Here is a 6,192-nt window from a genome sequence, read left to right on the forward strand (position 1 = left end):
TCTTACATCCAGGGTAATACAGCGCCTCATACCTCTTACATACAGGGTAATACAGCGCCCCGTACCTCTTACATCCAGGGTAATACAGAGCCCCATACCTCTTACATCCAGGGTAATACAGCGCCTCATACCTCTTACATCCAGGGTAATACAGCGCCTCATACCTCTTACATCCAGGGTAATACAGCGCCTCATACCTCTTACATCCAGGGTAATACAGCGCCTCATACCTCTTACATCCAGGGTAATACAGACGACCATTTTTCAGCCATTTCTCGTCTCTGCTGTTTGACAAAAAAAATCTTAGATTACTACTTTTCCATCATCCTCCCATCTTCTGAACAAATCCTCCTACCACCCCCAATACTGCGCCGCTGTGCCCCCCAATACTATACTGCGGAAACAGGTAAACCCCCTGGTAATAGTAGTACCATGCAGATAGTGCCCTTTAATAATTATCAGCACACAGTGCCCTAAAGTAACTGCGCCCAGAAAATAGCGCCCCCGACACTGATACTGTAAACATAACGTCCCCCAAAATAACTGTGGTAAGCTGATACTGTGCCAGGTGCCCCCACAGTAATAGTGCTCCTACAGTGCCCCCGACATGTCCCCGCTGTGCCCCAGAAGTAATAATGCTCCCATAGCGCCCATACTAGTAGTCATGTTCCCCATAGACCCCCAGTAGTAATAAAGCCCACCATAATGCCCCCCAGTAGTAATAATTCTCCTTATAATGTGACAGTGCAAAAAATACCCCTTGTAATGCCCCCAGTTGAGCTAATGTCCCCATAGTGCCCCCATAATGTGCCAGTATAAATGCCCCATAGTGCTCATCTTCCCCCTTTCCTCCTAGTGCCCCCCATAATGTACCAGTATAAAATGCCCTATATATAGTGCCCCAGTAGATGCCCTCAGTGTCCCCCATAATTTGCAAGTATAAAATACCCCTTCTTAGTGCCCTCGTAGATGACCCCATAGTGCTCCTCTCTCCCCTTCTCCATAGTACCCACCATAATGTGCCCCAGTATAAAATGCCCCTATACAGAGCCCCCCCCATATAAAATACCCCTTCTTTGTGGCCTCAGTAGAAGCCCCCATAGTGCCCCCAATAATGTGCCAGTAACAAGTGTCCCTATAGATGCCCCCCAATAATGTGCCAGTAACAACTGCCCCCATAGATGCCCCCAATCATGTGCCAGTGACAAGTGTTTCCATAGATGCCCCCCAATAATGTGCCAGTAACAAGTGCCCCCATAGATGCCCCCAATCATGTGCCAGTAACAAGTGCCCCCATAGATGCCCCCAATCATGTGCCAGTAACAAGTGCCCCCATAGATGCCCCCAATCATGTGCCAGTGACAAGTGTTTCCATAGATGCCCCCAATAATGTGCCAGTAACAAGTGCACCCATAGATGCCCCCAAATAATGTGCCAGCAACAGGTGCCCCCCATAGATGCCCCCCTATAATGTGCCAGGAACAGGTGCCCCATAGATGCCCCCAATCATGTGCCAGTAGTAGTACCATATAAAAAAATTCAACACTTATACTTACCTCCATGAGGCTGGCAGCGATGCGATGCAGACCTCTTCCGGCCTGTGTCCCGCGCTGTACGGCTCAGGCGGCGCGATGATGTCATCGCGCTGCCTGCATCAGCCTCTGATAGGCTGCAGGCCTAGTACCGACAGCCTATCAGAGGAACGGGGAAGGGACACGCCTCTGTATCGCTGTCCTGTGGGCGGCCATACAGATGACTATGGAGATGAGCGCTTCCACAATGCCCATCTCCCTGTGCCCATGTCACCAGTGGCCAGCGGGGCTCAAGAGACAGCTGCCTTGGGCCCCCCAGGAGCAACTGGTCCCGGAGCAGCTGCCCCTTTTGCCCTGCGTTAAAGATGGCCCTGCCTGGCGTCATCCTTCCCATCCCCTGGCACCGCTCCACATCCACTGGCATCATCCCCCGCATGCCCTGGCGTCACCCCCTACCCTTGGCGTCACCCCCTACCCCTGGCGTCATCCCCTTAAAGTGGGAAGATAAAGTTTCTCATTTGAATTCCTTTTTGTATCTTTTGATTTAAATGTCATTTTCCGGCCTGTGAATGCAGGTGCGGGGAGCGAGGCTGCGTCTACGTATTTTCTCAAGGTTGTTTTGGGTTTCTGACTGCAGAGCCGGAAACTGCCGCGCCAAGGTCTGGGGTGAGAGCAGATGAACGACACGTGCACAGTGACAGTTATGGAGCGCATGCGCTGGCTATGTACTAGGGAATGGAGCTTTTTTTAAATCGGTATAAAGCTGTAACCCTTCAGGAAAGAAGTCAGAAGCTCATCCTACGGGGGGACGCCGCGTGTAGGGTATCCGAACCTGAAGTCTTGCTCTTATCAGCAAAACCCATCCCCTGGCGTCATCCCCCCATCCCCTGGCGTCATCCCCCCATTCCCTGGCGTCATCCCCCCATCCCCTGGCGTCATCAACCCCCATCCTCTTGCATCATCCCCCCCATTCCCTGGCATCAACAACCCCCATCCTCTTGCATCATCCCCCCATTCCCTGGCATCAACAACCCCCATCCTCTTGCATTACCCCCCCCATCGTCTTGTGTCACCCCCTCCAACCTCTGGATGTCATCCCCACCATCCCCTGGATCATCCCCCATTCCCTGGCATCATCTCCCCATCCTCTGGCGTTATCCCCCCTTCCCCTGGCGTCATCCCCCCATCCCCTGGCGTCATCCCCCCATCCCCTGGCGTCATCCCCCCATCCCCTGGTGTCATCCCCACCATCCCCTGGATCATCCCCCATTCCCTGGCATCATCTCCCCATCCTCTGGTGTTATCCCCCCATCCCCTGGCGCCATCCCCCCATCCCCTGGCGTCATCCCCCCATCCCCTGGCGTCATCCCCCCATCCCCTGGTGTCATCCCCCCATCCCCTGGCGTCATCAACCCCCATCCTCTTGCATCATCCCCCCATTCCCTGGCATCATCAACCCCCATCCTCTTGCATTATCCCCCCCATCGTCTTGTGTCACCCCCTCCAACCTCTGGATGTCATCCCCACCATCCCCTGGATCATCCCCCATTCCCTGGCATCATCTCCCCATCCTCTGGCGTTATCCCCCCTTCCCCTGGCGTCATCCCCTCATCCTCTGGCGTCATCCCCCCATCCTCTGGCGTCACCCCCCCATCCTCTTGCATCATCCCCCCATCCTCTGGCGTCATTCTCCCCATCCTCTGGCGTCATCCCCTCATCCTCTGGTGTCATCCCACCATTCCCTGGCGTCATCCCCCCATCTTCTGGCGTCATCCCCCTATCCTCTAGCGTCAGCCCCCCATCCTCTGGCGTCATCCCCCCATCCTCTGGCGTCATCCCCCCATCCTCTGGCGTCATCCCCCCATCCTCTGGCGTCATCTCCTCATCCTCTGGCGTCATCCCCCCATCCTCTGGCGTCATCCCCCCATTCCCTGGTGTCATCCCCCCATCCTCTGGCGTCATCCCCTCATCCTCTGGTGTCATCCCACCCATTCCCTGGCGTCATCCCCCTATCCTCTAGCGTCAGCCCCCCATCCTCTGGCGTCATCCCCCCATCCTCTGGCATCATCCCCCCATCCTCTGGCGTCATCCCCCCATCCTCTGGCGTCATCTCCTCATCCTCTGGCGTCATCCCCTCATCCTCTGGCGTCATCCCCTCATCCTCTGGCGTCATTCTCCCCATCTTCTGGCGTCATCCCCTCATCCTCTGGCGTCATCCCCTCATCCTCTGGCGTCATTCTCCCCATCTTCTGGCGTCAGCCCTCCATCCTCTGGCGTCAGCCCCCCATCTTCTGGCGTCAGCCCCCCATCCTCTGGCGTCAGCCCCCCATCCTCTGGCGTCACCCCCCCATCTTCTGGCGTCAGCCCCCCATTCTCTGGCGTCAGCCCCCCATCCTCTGGCGTCATCCCCCCATTCCCCGGTGTCATCCCCCCATTCCCTGGTGTCATCCCCCCATTCCCTGGTGTCACCCCCCCCCCCACCCCTGGCACCTACACCCCCACCCCTGGCACCTACCTCCCCCCCCCCCACACACATAATCCATCTTTCTATTTGCAAATCAAAACTTCTCTATGCAAAGGACGCTTTGCATTAGACCTAAACATTAACCCCTTCCTTCCCGCTGCTGCCGACTCTTCCGTCCGCTTCGTCCTGTTGGAACCTAGAAAGTGAAGTGAAGCAATAACTGATGCACCGGCCGCCGTGACTGCGCCAATGCCATCAGACTAGATGGCAGCACAGCTTTAAAGGGGTCCTCCGCTTCTGCTCAGTGATCGGCTGTAATCTGTGGATCAAGACGCGTTCGTTCCTCCTGCAGCGCCACCACAGGCCAAATGGAGTATGGCGTGGAGCCTGTTGAAATCAATGGAGCATTAGGCTAACAGGTGGATGTGTCGGACCCTCCAGGGGGGGGGGGGGGGGCGCTCATGTGGCCGATATCTACAAAGGGTCCTAAATGGAGACCCCCCCCCATTATTAACCCCGAATTCCCTAAATAGGGTGAAGGAAGATCAGATGTGAAGGTGTCGGGTGGGGTCTGCGTACACGGCACACTCGATGGGCTGTGGAGTGAGCGTTATCTGGGGTGAGCAGTGGCGCCCGCCGCTTATCCTCCGCCTGCATCAGCAGAAGTCACTGGATCAATGTCTGCGCTTCACTTATAGGAAAATCAATCCATAGGGAGAAGAGTGGGGGAGGGGCAGGTGCACTGTCACACTGCAGGTTGTCAGACAGAACCCCCACCCTGGCCAGTCATCTCAGAGGGGGGGCCGATCAGAACCCCATACAGGGGGCCCCCGGGTGTTTATGGGGGGCTCAGGAACAGGCTCTTTCTAGGGCAGTGAATCACACTCACTCCGCTTGGGGTGCCTAATGGAAACTGTCAGCAAGAATGTGCACCGACAGTGCCAAACAGGACCTGCACACAAAGAGAACGAGAGAGTTCTGCTCTGAAGCTCCATGATAGTAAATGCAGCTCTAGATTAAGTAATGTATGTACACAGTGACTGCACCAGCAGAATAGTGAGTGCAGCTCTGGAGTATAATACAGGATAAGTAATGTATGTACACAGTGACTGCACCAGCAGAATAGTGAGTGCAGCTCTGGAGTATAATACAGGATGTAACTCAGGATCAGTACAGGATAAGTAATGTATGTACACAGTGATTGCACCAGCAGAATAGTGAGTGCAGCTCTGGGGTATAATACAGGATGTAACTCAGGATCAGTACAGGATATGTAATGTATGTACACAGTGACTGCACCAGCAGAATAGTGAGTGCAGCTCTGGAGTATAATACAGGATAAGTAATGTATGTACACAGTGACTGCACCAGCAGAATAGTGAGTGCAGCTCTGGAGTATAATACAGGATGTAACTCAGGATCAGTACAGGATAAGTAATGTATGTACACAGTGACTGCACCAGCAGAATAGTGAGTGCAGCTCTGGAGTATAATACAGGATGTAACTCAGGATCAGTACAGGATAAGTAATGTATGTACACAGTGACTGCACCAGCAGAATAGTGAGTGCAGCTCTGGAGCATAATACAGGATGTAACTCAGGATCAGTACAGGATAAGTAATGTATGTACACAGTGACTGCACCAGCAGAATAGTGAGTGCAGCTCTGGAGTATAATACAGGATGTAACTCAGGATCAGTACAGGATAAGTAATGTATGTACACAGTGACGGCACCAGCAGAATAGTGAGTGCAGCTCTGGAGCATAATACAGGATGTAACTCAGGATCAGTACAGGATAAGTAATGTATGTACACAGTGACTGCACCAGCAGAATAGTGAGTGCAGCTCTGGAGTATAATACAGGATCAGTACAGGATAAGTAATGTATGTACACAGTGACGGCACCAGCAGAATAGTGAGTGCAGCTCTGGAGTATAATCAGTTTGGTGTCCGCAGATATTCAGTGATCAGTGACATGATGTATATCATTCTGACTGTGAGCTCTTTGGACAAGCCCCTGCGGTGACCTCTCTGATCACCCGAGGACGTTGCTGTCCGCAGATGATGAGGGGAGTAGTGCTGATAATGAGGATTACACGCTGCCCCGGGATTACAGACCCCTCCTCCTGGCGGCGCCTCCCGGTCCCTGTCAGTGCGCGGCCGGAGAGCAGCATCCGCCCGTCCTCGCTCGCA

This window comes from Bufo gargarizans, chromosome 8 (genome assembly GCF_014858855.1).
Source record: "Bufo gargarizans isolate SCDJY-AF-19 chromosome 8, ASM1485885v1, whole genome shotgun sequence".
In the NCBI taxonomy this organism is placed as follows: Eukaryota; Metazoa; Chordata; class Amphibia; order Anura; family Bufonidae; genus Bufo; species Bufo gargarizans.